At 40.0% G+C, this 15,302-nt stretch overlaps 1 non-coding gene across 1 annotated transcript; it reads left to right on the top strand.

Annotated features, from left to right (window-relative positions):
* The first annotated feature begins 6,017 nt into the window (after positions 1-6,017).
* Positions 6,018-6,090, top strand: TRNAE-UUC (transfer RNA glutamic acid (anticodon UUC)). The gene has a single exon. It is a non-coding gene; the product is annotated as a tRNA-Glu (tRNA).
* Positions 6,091-15,302: the final 9,212 nt, after the last annotated feature.

Below are 15,302 nucleotides of genomic sequence, written 5' to 3'. Positions count from 1 at the left end.
ACCTGACTTTGGTTTAATTTTGTGGGCTGGAAATGGGGAGTCAGGTCTAGTAAAGGACAGTGGCTTATTTCTCAGTTCAATCAACTTATAAATGAATGAATGTAAATCCAGAAATCACTGGATTTTTCTGACTTTAAGCCACTGTTTTAGTCATCATCCATTATTTAAATGCATGAAGACATTTTTTCCCACAAGGTTACTGATAGGTCTATTCTATAATTATAAACATTTCTTAAACATAATAATTATAAGTCTGGATAATGTAGCCTCATATAGGGATTCAAGGGAATACAATATATTCTAAGTATACACAATGCTTTGCTTCTTGTATATTCTCATCCCAAATAGGAAGTTTCTATTACTTAAGTCAGAGTAAGAAGTAGCTCAACTGAGCTATAAAGCAAAATCTAAACAAACAGGAAAACATGTCTTATTCTTGGAAGGGAAGACTTAAAATGTCCAGTCTATCAAAGTTTAATACAGTTATAAGTATAAACAATATTTTTTGAAATAGACAAAACGATCTTTAAGCTGATTTTGTAGATAGTCTCCACAGATGAATGTGATTAATTCCTTCTTTTGCTGATGGGAGTTATCTCTCCCCTTAAACCTGGACTGGACTTAATGTCTCGATCAGTAGACTAGAAGGCTGATTTACTTAATCAACAGAATGCAGAGAAAGTATCATTTTGGGCTTTCCAATGTTAGATCATAAGAAATATTGCAGCTTCCATGTGGATTTCTTGGAATGTTTTCTCTTCAAACACTTCCCCTCAGAACCCAGACACCATGGTGTGAGAATCCCAAGCCACATAGCTAGGTCATCTATAGGCACGCTGATTGACAGCCCCCTCCCAGTAGAGAGCCAACATGAATTCCCAGTTATGTGAATGAACCATCCTTGACTGGCCATATCTAGCTCAGTCAAGCCTTCAGGTGGCTCCGGCTCCAGTAATCACTTGAGAGAACTGTCCAACTGAGGACTGTCCAGCTGGGCCCAGGCAACCCACAGGAGCATGAAAGATAGCAAATTTTTGTTTTAATTTACTAAGCGTTAGTGTGGTTTGTTACGCAGTAGTAGATAACTGGAACAGAAATTGATAACAAAAGTGTCATCCTTCTATGACAAAAACCTAAGACATGTGGCAATGGCTTGGGACCACGAGGTTTTTAGAAGCTGAAAGGGCCTCAGGGAGACTGTAAGCGGAGGTTTGAAGGAGAGAAAGGAAATCGTGATTGGAAGTCAGAGAAAAGGCAACTCTTGTTATGTAGCAGCAAAAAGTTCAGAAGTGGTAAAACACAAAATAGAAAATGTAGTGAATTTGGGTGAATTTGGCTAAGGAGGTTTCTAGGTAGACTGTCCCAAGCCTGACTGGTTTATTTTAGCTGTCAAGCTACAATGATAAGCTGTCAATGATAAGCTAAGAGAGAGATAAGTTAAAAGGGCACTAATCAGCTTTTTTAGAAAAATTTGGAGGATATATGAAGGACACAAGACAGTTTTTCTGCCATTAAAAATTCTCAAAAGAAGAATAATCTTCAAATAAAGAAGAAGTCAAGAGTGCATCTGTAAGACTCTCTGTTAAGACTTCAGAAAGTTTAAGTACATATTTTATACCTTCTCTGAAGTAAACAAAATCACTTCTAAGAATGCTAGAATGCCTCTTAGACTTTTTTTCTTAAACTAGACAAGAGAGCTTTTAAATATCTTAAGGGTGTTTCCTATAGCATACTGAATCTCAGATCAAGGTAGAGAAGGGCAGACCAAGGTATCTTGAAGACACTGGTGGATGTGACTTTTGAGAACCTAAATAAAATTCCCAGAAAACACAAATGTTCAGGAGAACTGCATTTTTAGAAATAACATCAGCTTCAAGTAAAAAGTACAGTTCAAAATGAAAAGAGCCCGTGAAACACCCAACTTCCTGTGGGCAAGAAGCAGGATGTGAAGGCTGCATATGAACCACTTTTTAGGGAAAAGGAAGGATGACTCAATGTGAAGAACCGAGAGTCCGGAAGGCAGAGCCTAAAGCTACAGAGAATCTCTCCCTGGAAGCAGGAGTGCTTGAGCGCTCGGTCACTCTTTGCCACCCCGTGGACTGTAACCTGCCAGGATCCTCTGTCCACGGGAATTTTCAGACAAGAATACTGGAGTGGGTTGCCATTTCCGACTCCACACAGAAGCAGGACTGGGTCCCAAACATGGAAATGGAAGCATGTACCTGATTGGGATTTGAGAACTTCTATGGAACACTGTTACGTGTCTCCTGTTTCTCCCTTTTGAACAGAAGTTAGTTTGTTTGTTTTTTAACAGAAGTATTTATTGCATTTGTCTTATCCCCATAACACCACTGTCCGCTGTGTTTGTGCTGCAGACAACTTGATTATTTTTTCATAGATCTTCAGATGAAGAGGAACCATGCCTATAGCTAGACCTCATTTAGATCACGAGATCCTGAGCTTTGAGCTAAGGCTACCATGAGATGAGATTTGGGGAATCGTGGGAAGAGGATTCACATTCAATGGACGCGAACTGTGTTGTCCAAAGGGTAGGTTGTGGTAGGTAGTCTTTAAATTTGTTACACATTCAAACTCTTCTGTAGTTTCTTTTTACTCCAAAATTTTTGTGTGCCTTCTCTTCATCATTTCACCAGAGATTTCTCTATTTTGTTATCCTTCTCAAGGAATCAACTTTTGGCTATGTCAGTCTTTGAAAATCACATGTATTTGCTTTTTGCTTAGTTTCTCCTCTTACTTTTATTAACTCATTACTTCCACTTTCTTTTGGTTAGTTCTGTTGTTCTTTGTCTAACTTTCTCTCCTTGTTTTGGCCACACCCTTTGGCTTGTGGGAACTCAGTTCCCCAACCAGGGACAATGAAAGCCCAGAATCCTAATCAATAGACCACCAGGGAATGAACTCTCTGCCTAACTTCTTGACTTAAACATTTAGCTCTAACATTAGTACTCAAGGCTTTGCATGAAATATATCCTACAAGTATCAATGTATAGTATTTTTTTGTCATTTCATCCTAAAAGCATTTTCTGACTTCTTATCTGATGTCTTTGATGAGTTTAGCAGCATGTTTAAAATTTTCCAAACAAACAGGGCATTTTTAGTTGTTGCTGTTATTGTCCTCTAATTATGATTTAGACATCCAATGTGGTAAGTATAATACTGATTCTTTGGTATTTGAGATTTTCCAACAAGGCTAGAGAATGGTCTAGAGTATGCTCAATATTTACAGCAGCTCCATGGAAATGATCAATGAAAATACATACTCTCTAGTATTAGGTAAATTTTCTAAGTAAGATACATTAAGTCACCCCTTAAAACTGTGTTCCACTATTTAAAGTGATGCTCCTAAAAAAGAATAATAATAAATAAATAAAATGATGCTCCTTTGGTTGGACATGTACACTCTGCTCTATTTAAAATGGGCAATCTACTGTATAGCATAGGGAACTCTGTTCAGTGTTATGTGGTAGCCTGGATGGGAGGGGAGTTTGTGGGAAAATGGTCACATGTCACTTTGCTGTCCACCTGAAACTATCACAACATTGTGAATCAGCTATATGCCAGTATAAAATAAGAAGTTTAAAACTGTGTCTTAGTCTCAGGTCCCCCTGTCATAATTGTATGCCATTGGTGACATCTTTTGCAGGTGTCATTCCAGTTTTCCTTTTTTTGTTAGTGTGATATAAAATGCTCCAAACTTTTATGGTGTAGGCAGTATGTTTGATATTAAACTATTAATTTATGGAGTTTTATATGTAATAATTTGTTAATATTTTAAGATATTAGTATTTTATATCCTTTTTCTTTTTTTTGGTTGCACCATGTAGCTTGTAGGATCCTAGTTCCCCAACTAGGGACTGAACCTGGGTCCCCTGCAGTGGAAGTCCAGAGTCCTAACTACTGAACCACCAGGGAATTCCCCTGATATCTTCTTTTTATGAAACAATTGACTCCAAATTTTAAGCTGGAATGTCATTGCAAAATTTTTCAGAAAATTATTACAACCATGTAACTTGTAGAGATTTTCAATACTTAGATTAAGAATTACGTGCAAACTGGTCACAGTTTATGTTCTGATCATCAAACAAAAATAATTTTTAAATGGTTATAAAAAAGTTTATGTTAGCATAGAAAAAGATTGAATTCAGACATACATTTCAGTGTACATGAAAATGTCAGGAATGAAAACACAGTTGTCCTTCCTCAGGCAGGAAAGTATAGGTGATTTAATAAATGGCACAATTAGCCATCCATAAGAAAAAAAAGTAAGATTGGACTCCCAGACTCACTACATTCAGAAATAAAACCTGGATACATGAAACTTCAAAGATAAGAAAAAAATTTTAATAATATTTTAAATTCTAAACATATAATTTAAGATTTAGAAAGATCTTTCATTGATTTTTTTATTTTATTGAAGTATAGTTGATTTAAAAATGTGTTAATTTCTGCTGTACAGCAAAGTGTTTCAGTTATGCATATATATGTATACTTTTCATATTCTTTTCCATTATGGTTTATCACAAGATATTGAATATAATTTCTTGTGTTGTGCTCGACAGTAGGACCCTTTCTTTATATTATATATATCCATTCTTTATATTAATATAATAGTTTGCATCTGCTAATCTCAACCTCCCAAACCTTCCCTCTCCCTCCTTCTCCTCCCCACCCCAGCATGGCAACCAAAGTCTGATTTCTATGATTGTGAGTAGAAAGACCTTTTAAATAGGAGAAAAATTCAGAAGATCAAGAAAATGTTAGGTTTATTATAGCACATAAAAATATTTTTTAATGTGAAAAGATAACAAAAGCAAAAAGTAGATTGAAAAAATGTTTACAATGCGTGAAATTGAATAAGGATTAATACCTGCAATATACAATGAGTCTATAAATTAACATTTTTTAAAAAGACAACTCCACGCTCTGTAGCAATGGAGGCTATAGTTCATCTCATTAACCTCCCTCTTCTGTCCGCCCTCAGGAAGAGGGGCCTAGGAGAGCCTTGGAGGAGAAGCTGCTTTCCAAAGCTGTGTGGAAGAGCTGATCCTTGAGCTGTGCAAGGAACAGACTATGTCAGCAAGGAATGGACTGCATCTATGACCTCTTCAGTTCAGTTCAGTTCAGTTCAATTCAGTCTCTCAGTCGTGTCATGACCTCTTAGGTCTATATTCAAATAGAGAACTGCTGGACTTCCCAGTGGTCCAGAGGTTGAGAATCCGCCTGCCGATGCAGGGTACATCAGTTCCATCCCTGGTCCAGAAGGATCCCACATGCCAGGGAGCTAAAAGAAAAAAGCTCCTGCATCACAACTAATGAAGTTCATGCTTTAAAGCCCATGCTTTGCAACAAAAGAAGCCACCACAAGTCCTCACACCACAGCTAGAGAATAGCCCCAACTCACTGCAACTGGAGAAAGCCCATGAACATCAAGGAAGACCCAGTGCAGCCATACTGCTGTGAGGAGTGTAGGTGGGTGACAGCTTCCCACTGCAGTACGGCTGGGATTTGCCTGGAAAATTGCATGGACAGAGTCTGGTGGGCTACAATCCTTGGAGTCACAAAGAGGTGAACTTGATTGAGCACATGCACAAAGCAAAATAAAGGAGACCATGTATGGTATGACTCCATTTATATGAAATGGAATCAGAACAGGCAAATCTATAGAAACAGAAAGGAGATTAGTGGTTGCTATAGCTGGACACTGAGGACTGTGGGGAAATGAGAAATGACTGCTAATGGGCATGGGGTTATTTTCTGGAGTGATGACTGTGTTCTAAAACTCATAGTGGTGATGGCTTAAAAGCTCTATGAGTGTACTAAAAACCATTGGATTGTATACTTTAAATGGACGAATCGTATGGAATGTGAAGTACATCTTAACAAAGCCTTCCTGAATACTCAGGACCAGGACTTGGACTCAAATTTAAAATTGGTTTTCATTGTTGGCATCTCCAGATGGTAAATTATTCTAAAATTAAGAAGTATCTCTTGGGAATTCCCTGGTGGTCCAGTGGTTAGGACTCTGGTACTTTCACTGCCATGGCCCGGGTTCAACCCCTGATCAGGGAACTCAGATGTTGCAAACCACGAGGTGTGGGGGTACAAAAAAAAGTGTCTCTTTGCAAAAATAAAATCCAAGACACTATTAGGAAAACCTTATCTAAAAATGAAATGAAAGGTTAACACTACAAAATGATCTAAGGAGGTGTCCAACAGAACCTGTCAATAGAAAGAAGTCTCCCCAGATATCTTCAGGATATTCACTCACAGTAGTCTTTTAGTGAGCCCAAGGTAGAGAAGAGCTGATCTCAAAGAGTTATGGCTTTTGTTGAAAGGAGTGTGATAAAAATTGATGCATTAAAACCCCACAAAGCCTTTAAGGGAACTGCCCTGCCAGCAGCATTATCAGCTTAGACTAACAGGCACAAAATGAAAAGAGGCCTTTGCAACCCTTTTATAGGCAAGAAGCAGGCTGAGAAGACTACTTGGTTGCAAACTCAGTTTTTCTTTTGGGAAAGGAAGGATGATTCAGAGGGTGGAAACAAGAACCCAGACACTGGAGCCAGAAACCACAGTGAACAAGAATGACTCTCAGGCAGTTGGGCAAAGCTCTAATCCAACAAACATTTCAGAATTGGCTCTGTTGTGTACCTCTTTCTTCCCCTCTTTTTGAGGTTATCTGATGCCTTTCCCGGTATGGTATGAACAACATATGTAGGGAAGAGATAACTTGCCTCTTTAGTTTACAGGTCTGCTATATACAGAAGGGGTGTGAGGGAGAGACCAATTAAGAGATAAATTCAGAAGCTCTTAAGATAGCCCAAGCAAGAGACAGTGGTGGTTTTGAATAGGCAGCAGTGGAAAAAGTGATTAAGGGGTGAGATTCAATGTATTTTGAAATCAGAGCCAACAGGCTTTGAGTTAGGACATGAGAAAAAAAGAAGAGTTGAATATGAAGCCCTGGAAGAACCGGGTGAATGAATGTCCCACTCATACCCCTTTTGTCTGCCTCCTTTCAGGGCAGAATTTTCCAGAATGACCTACACTGTTGTCTCCATTTTCTCACCTCCCACTTTGTCATCCCACTCCTAGTTAGTCTCTGCTTACTACCTCTGCAAAATTGCTGTTGACAATATTACCAATGACCACCATATTTCTAAACCCAGTGGACACTTTCCCATCTTCTTTTATTTTTTTTGCTTTAAAAAATTTATATTGGAGTATAGCTGATTTACAATTTTGTGTTGGTTTCAGGTGTACAGCAAAGTGAATCTGTTACACATATATATACATCCACTATTTTTTAGATTCTTTTCCAATATAGACCATTGCACAGTACTGAGTAGAGTTCCCCATGCTAGATAGTAGGTCCTTATTATTACCTATTTTACATGTAGTGACCCAATCCCAGTCTTCCAGTTTACCCTTTCTCTCTCATCCCCTGGAACCATAAGTTTATTTTCTAAATCTGTAACTCTTTTTATTTTGTCAAGAAGTTCATTTGTACCATTTTTTTTTTAGATTCCACATACATCTTATCCATAATTTTTATCTTTCTCTGACTTACTTCACTCAGTATGATAATCTCTATGTTTATCCATGTTACTGCATATTGCATTATTTTGCAACTAGCCAATCTGATCACATGGACCACAGCCTTGTCTATCTAACTCAATGAAACAGCCATGCTGTGTGGGGTCATCCAAGACGGACGGGTCATGGTGGAGAAGTCTGACAGAATGTGGTCCACTGGAAAAAGGAATGGCAAGCCACTTCAGTATTCTTGCCTTGAGAACCCCATGAACAGTATGAAAAGGCAAAATGATAGGATACTGAAAGAGGAACTCCCCAGGTCAGTAGGAGCCCAATATGCTACTGGAGGTCAGTGCAGAAATAACTCCAGAAAGAATGAAGGGATGCAACCAAAGCAAAAACAACACCCGGTTGTGGATGTGACTGGTGATAGAAGCAAGGTCCGATGCTGTATAGAGCAATATTGCATAGGAACCTGGAATGTTAGATCCATGAATCAAGGCAAATTGGAAGTGGTCAAACAAGAGATGGCAAGGGTGAACGTCGACATTCTAGGAATCAGCAAACTAAAATGGACTGGAATGGGTGAATTTAACTCAGATGACCATTATATCTACTATTGCGGGCAGGAATCCCTCAGAAGAAATGGAGTAGTCATCATGGTCAACAAAAGAGTCCGAAATGCAGTACTTGGATGCAATCTCAAAAACAACAGAATGATCTCTGTTCATTTCCAAGGCACACATTCAATATCACGGTAATCCAAGTCTATGCCCCTACCAGTAACGCTGAAGAAGCTGAAGTTGAACGGTTCTATGAAGACCTACAAGACCTTTTAGAACTAACACCCAAAAAAGATGTCCTTTTCATTATAGGGGATTGGAATGCAAAAGTAGGAAGTCAAGAAACACCTGGAGTAACAGGCAAATTTGGCAATGGAGTACAGATTGAAGCAGGGCAAAGGCTGATAGAGTTTTGCCAAGAAAATGCACTGGTCATAGCAAACACCCTCTTCCAACAACACAAGAGAAGACTCTACACATGGACATCACCAGATGGCCAACATCAAAATCAGACTGATTATATTCTTTGCAGCCAAAGATGGAGAAGCTCTATACAGTCAGCAAAAACAAGACTGGGAGCTGACTGTGGCTCAGATCATGAACTCCTTATTGCCAAATTCAGACTTAACTTGAAGAAAGTAGGGAAAACCACTAGACCATTCAGGTACGACCTAAACAAATCCCTTATGATTATACAGTGGAAGTGAGAAATAGATTTAAGGGCCTAGATCTGATAGATAGAGTGCCTGATGAACTATGGAATGAGGTTTGTGACATTGTACAGGAGACAAGGATCAAGACCATCTCCATGGAAAAGAAATGCAAAAAAGCAAAATGGCTGTCTGGGGAGGCCTTACAAATAGCTGTGAAAAGAAGAGAGGTGAAAAGCAAAGGAGAAAAGGAAAGATATAAGCATCTGAATGCAGAGTTCTAAAGAATAGCAAGGAGCGATAAGAAAGCCTTCCTCAGTGATCAATGCAAAGAAATAGAGGAAAACAACAGAATGGGAAAGACTAGAGATCTCTTCAAGAAAATGAGAGATACCAAGGGAACATTTCATGCAAAGATGGGCTCGATAAAGGACAGAAATGGTATGGACCTAACAGAAGCAGAAGATATTAGGAAGACGTGGCAAGAATACACAGAAGAACTGTACAAAAAAGATCTTCACGACCCAGATAATCACAATGATATGATCACTCACCTAGAGCCAGGCATCCTGGAATGTGAAGTCAAGTGGGCCTTTGGAAGCATCAATATGAACAAAGCTAGTGGAGGTGATGGAATTCCAGTTGAGCTATTTCAAATCCTAAAAGATGATGCTATGAAAGTGCTGCACTCAGTGTGTCAGCAAATTTGGAAAACTCAGCAGTGGCCACAGGACTGGAAAAGATCAGTTTTCATTCCAATCCCAAAGAAAGGCAATGCCAAAGAATGCTCAGACTACCGCACAACGGCACTCATCTCACAGGCTAGCAAAGTAATGCTCAAAATTCTCCAAGCCAGGCTTCAGCAATACGTGAACCGTGAACTCCCTGATGTTCAAGCTGGTTTTAGAAAAGGCAGAGGAACCAGAGATCAAATTGCCAACATTTGCTGGATCATCAAAAAAGCAACAGAATTCCAGAAAAATATCTATTTCTGCTTTATTGACTATGCCAAAGCCTTTGACTGTGTGGATCACAAAAAACTGTGGAAAATTCTGAAAGAGACGGGAATACCAAACCACCTGACCTGCCTCTTGAGAAACCTATATGCAGGTCAGGAAGCAACAGTTAGAACTGGACATGGAACAACAGACTGGTTACAAACAGGAAAAGGAGTACATCAAGGCTGTATATTGTCAGCCTGCTTATTTAACTTATAGGCAGAGTACATCATGAGAAACTCTGGGCTGGAAGAAGCACAAGCTGGAATCAAGATTGCCGGGAGAAATATCAATAACCTCAGATATGCAGATGACACCACCCTTATGAAGAAACTAAAAAAAAAAAGTGAAGAGGAACTAAAGAGCCTCTTGATGAAAGTGAAAGAGGAGAGTGAAAAAGTTGGCTTAAAGCTCAACATTCAGAAAACGAAGATCATGGCATCTGGTCCCACCACTTCATGGCAAATATATGGGGAAACAGTGGAAACTGTGGTTGACTTTATTTTGGGGCTCCAAAATCACTGCAGATGGTGATTGCAGCCATGACATTAAAAGACGCTTACTCCTTGGAAGGAATTTATGACCAATCTAGATAGCATATTAAAAAGCAGAGACATTACTTTGTCAACAAAGGTCCATCTAGTCAAGGCTATGGGTTTTCCATGAGTTTGAGTAAACTCTGGGAATTGATGATGGACAGAGAGGCCTGGCGTGCCATGGTTCATGGGGTCGAAAAAAGTCAGACACGACTGAGAGACTGAACTGAACTGAATTGATGGTTTTTCCGGTAGTCACGTATGGATGTGAGAGTTGGACTATAAAGAAAGCTGAGCGCCAAAGAATTGAACTGTGGTGTTGGAGAAGACTCTTGAGAGTCCCTTGGACTGCAAGGAGATCCAGCCAGTCCATCCTAAAGGAGATCAGTCCTGGGTGTTCTTTGGAAAGAGTGATGTTGGAGCTGAGACTCCAGTACTTTGGTCACCTGATGCGAAGAGCTGAAGAGCTTCTAGTTTGAAAAGACCCTGATGCTGGGAAAGATTGAGGGCAGGAGAAGAAAGGGATGACAGAGGATGAGATGGTTGGATGGCATCACCAACTCAATGGACATGAGTTGGGTGAACTCCAGGAGTTGGTGATGGACAGGGAGTATTGTCGTTTGGGCCACAAAGAGTCAGAACGACTGAGCGACTGAACTGAACCGAACTGATGACTGACTGATATTCCATTGTACATATGTACCACCCCTTCCGTATCCATTCCTCTGCTGATGGACATTTCCGTTGTTTGATGTTCTGGCTATTGAAAACAATCAGTGTTGGAGAGGGTGTGGAGAAAAGGGAACCCTCCTTGTTGACAGGAATGGAAACTGGTACACCTATGATAGAGAACAGTATGGAAGTTCCTTTAAAAACTTGGAAAAGAGCTACCATATGATCCAGCAATTGGTACTCCTGGGTATATACCCTGAGACAACCAGAATCAAAAAGACACATGCACCCCAGTACTCACTGCAGCACTAATTAAAATAGCTGGAACATGGAAGCAACCCATTTTCTTTTTATTTGGTCGCTGTGCTGCATTTAGTGCAGATACACTGCCTTTTTGAAGTATTTTCTTCCCTTGGCTCTCTTGAGCCAGGTACTTCTGATTTTCTGCTACCCCTCTGGTTGCCCCTTCTCATTCTCCTCTTCTGGATTCTTTTCTAATACACTATTAATATAGATCAATATCTCTGAATGACCCTTTTCTATAGTCTGTCAATCCTAGGATTTCTAAACCAACACCTCCTGCCCAGACTTGTCTCCTGAGTTCCAGTTCTATATGTCTACCCATATTCAAGAATCCAACAGATAAATCAAACTGAACGTGTGATTGTAGGAGTCATCACGTTCCCCAACAAACTTACTCTTCCTCCAGTGTCCCCAGTCTCTATAAGGAAATACCATCTACCCAACTGCTCAAGCCAGAAAGCTAATAGTCTTGGCTACTCACCCTCTCTGACACATATACAATCAATCACTAGTTCCTGTAATTCTGCGTCTTGGATCACTCACTCTCAAATCTGTCCGTTTCTTTTTATCTACTGCTGCCAAGCAAGATGTAGGCCCAGCCATCATCATCCCTTGCCTGGACTTTTGTATCAGCCCCCTGCCTCTATCCAGCAGCCTCCTTGAATTCACTTTAGCTCTCCATGCTGTTTGCTTGTTTAGGCACAAACAGGACGGTGCATTCCCTCAGTTTAAAGTCTGTCAATGATCCCCTACATCCTTGGAATTTACCACAAGTTGCTTAAGATAGCTCGTAAGACTTTGCATAATCTGGATTGTGCTGTCTCTTTCACCTCAACCTCATATCTTCCTTTCTTTTCTGGAGCCCGTCACAATGATCTGCTCTCAATCCCTTGAACATGCCAAGATTTTCTCACTTTTGGACCTTCACACTTTTCCTCTGCTTAAACAGCTCTTCTCCATTCTCTTTGTCTGGCTCTCACTCATCCTTCAAGCCTCAGATTAATAACACTTCCTCGGGGCAGTTGACCCTAGGCCCCAGATTACGTCAGCTCACTCTGTTGTGTGTTTTCTTAACCTTTGGAACTTCTGCTTGGCAACAATTTGCTTGTGATTCTTGTAATCAGTTAGTAGAGTATCTGTTTCATGTCCGCTTTCCCCACCAGAGTATTAGCTCTGTTACAACAGACCCTGTTTATTTTATTCACCATCGTAGATAAGCATGTAGTTAGATACTCACTGAGTATTTCTGGACTGGCTGACAGTTGGGGGGCCCAAGTATCACTGGTCTTGGGCACAGACTAGACTTGCCTGAGGCTATAACCCCCACCCTTTCCTCTCTTAAGGGAAGTTATAAGGACCAGAGGAAGTACTGGGTGACTTCATGCACTGTCTTGTACAATATGAAAGAGTATTCATCACAATTATACTTATTAGCGTGAAAAATTTTTTAAAAGCAAATAGCCCTTAAATGTCCAGCATTATGGGAATGGCTTCATACATTAACCAGTGGTTTAAAATAACTGCCTAATATATCTAAGCCTTGTTTTTCAAATAGAACCTCACATAGGACCCCAAAGTAAGATGCATTAAAATTTGGCTATTCTGGTGAACATGGGAGGGGGCAGAGCTTCATCTTTTCGGCCTCCCCAGTTTTCCCTTTCTCTCCCCTCCCCCACTTTTCATCTTTTCTCCTACAGGTCCTGAAGGTGTTCCAGTTCCTGGCTCCATTCTCTCTTTTCAAGTCAGGACATCATTTTCTGTTTGGGTTTCCATGAGACACTCCCAAATACTTTGTTGTGTCGTTGTTATGCTGACTCAAGTTGGTTTTCTGTTACTTGTAATTTTCGAAAACAAAAACATCTTAAATAATACTGTTGCAGCTTGAAATTCTTTTATGTAATGGAAAGAGAACTGCGTTTGGAGTCAGAAAACTGGTTTTAAATCCATGTCCTGACTTCAGGCAAATAATCATTTTCAACTCAGTTTTCTCCTCTGCAAATGGAGCTGAACTTTTGCAAGTATTAAAAAAACAATATTAATATATTTAAAGGGTCAGTATTAAGCAGGCTTTCAACAAATGCTTAACAATTAAGAGTAAAGTCTTGTTAGAAGTCCCTCCTACCCACTATAACTTGAAGGAGCATATTTAGTGCAGCCAAAGTTAGCAAGGCTGCCATCTTGTGGCAATTTACTGACACACTGAACAGTGTCACTTGACACATTTACAGTAAAACGTTCATGGTCGCATTTCTCTCTTTTTTTTAAAAAAAAAAAATTCTTTGGCAGCACCATGTGGCTTGTGGGATCTTAGTTCCCTGACCAGGGATGGAACCTACAACCCCTGCATTGGAAGCACAGAGTCACAATTGCTGGACCACTAGGGAAGTCCCATATCTCTTTTTCTGACTGATTCTCTTGCTTCCTTCTTTCTCTTATAAGGCTCCATGTGATTGTATTTGGCCTACCCGAATAACCCAGGATCGACTCCCCATCTCAAGATCCTTAATTTAATCCCCTCTTCAAAATCCCTTTTGCCATGTAAGGTAGCATATTCACAGGTTCCAAAGATTTGAACGTGGACATCTTTGGATGTCCATTATCCCACATATTACAGAGCATTTTTCTTCAGTAATATAAAATTGGTAGCTTAAAACTGGCCATGATAGGAGTATTTACAATACAGAAATTGGCAAATGCTACAAATCAGGTATTTCCCCAGTGGAGCACATACTGCTAAAGTCTTACTGCATACCTCTGGTCCTGATGGTTTGTTGAGGTGAAGAGCCATTAGAATTATGATATAATCCAGAGGACACCTAGGGCACCTCCTAGTTCTGCCATGTTTAGTGCAAAAAATTGTGGGAATTTTATATAGGCAGGAGCACCAAGGTCTTCCTTCAATCCCTTAAGAAAAAAGTTTTGGGTGACCTACAGAAAATCAGTTATGGCTCCATCTAGAGGCTATATGATTAAGTTAAAGTTAACGCAGTATATGTGGAAGTGATATCTGCCATTTCTGGATCAGGACTTTTCCTTCATGCCCTATCTCTTTTTCCATCACTATGATCCTGATGAACGTAGGTGTTGGTTGAAAACAAAGAGAATATGGAATGTGTAGTGGATATGTGAAGTCAAAATTATCAACTAAGGCCTTGTGATCAGTTCCAGAAAGATTGTGTCATGTCAGCTCAATAGGTATGTGTGTGTGCAAGCTAAGTTGCTTCTGTCTTATCTGACTCTTTGCGACCCTATGAACTGTAGCCTGGAAGGCTCCTCTGTCCATGGGATCCTTTAGGCAAGAATACTCGAGTGGGTTGCCATGCCCTCCTCCAGGGGATCTTCCCGACCCAAGGATCAAACCCACGTCTCTCATGTCTCCTGCATTGGCAGGCAGATTCTTTACCACTTGTGCCCCTTGGGAAACTCTCAGTAGCTACATAATGCATCTAATTTTCTTATCCCCATCTTCCAACAGATATAGGGTGTGGCATGTTGTGGTGGTTGCTCTTTGAAGTTCAATTCATAGTCTGATAAACACTGATGAAGGGTCACTGTGGAAATGGAGGAAGATGAATATTATTCCAAAATCCTGGACTTGGATCTGGATGAAGTAATTGATGAGACTTGGATTGATTCCTTTGCGGGGCGGGGGGTAGTAGGAGGATAAGTATAGTGATGACAATTTGGTTATAAAAGGGAGGGTTGTTTTAGTTAGGAGTTTTTGTTTGTTTCATTTATTAAAGTGTTAATATAGAAAGAAGAGGATATATTGCTCTTGGGCCATCCAGGGCTTATTATCATGACATCTATCACTTAACGGGCACTCAGCATCGGCCTGCCCTTCATATATCTGGGCAATTCTATCCCAAACAAAGAGAGTGCACCTTTTATCATCAAAGCTGACAGAGCTCACTGTCCTTGTATAGCTGACCCAGCCAACTCCATTCTCTTTAGTTTGAGTTCCCTGAGACAAGTGATCTGGGGAAAGGAGAAAAGCCATTAAAAGTTCATTAATGAGTGGGTTCC

The sequence above is a fragment of the Capricornis sumatraensis genome, chromosome 2 (assembly GCF_032405125.1).
Source record: "Capricornis sumatraensis isolate serow.1 chromosome 2, serow.2, whole genome shotgun sequence".
Lineage (NCBI taxonomy): Eukaryota > Metazoa > Chordata > Mammalia > Artiodactyla > Bovidae > Capricornis > Capricornis sumatraensis.
The sequence above is the reverse complement of the archived record's forward strand: the minus strand, read 5'-3'. Positions and strand labels throughout refer to the sequence as shown.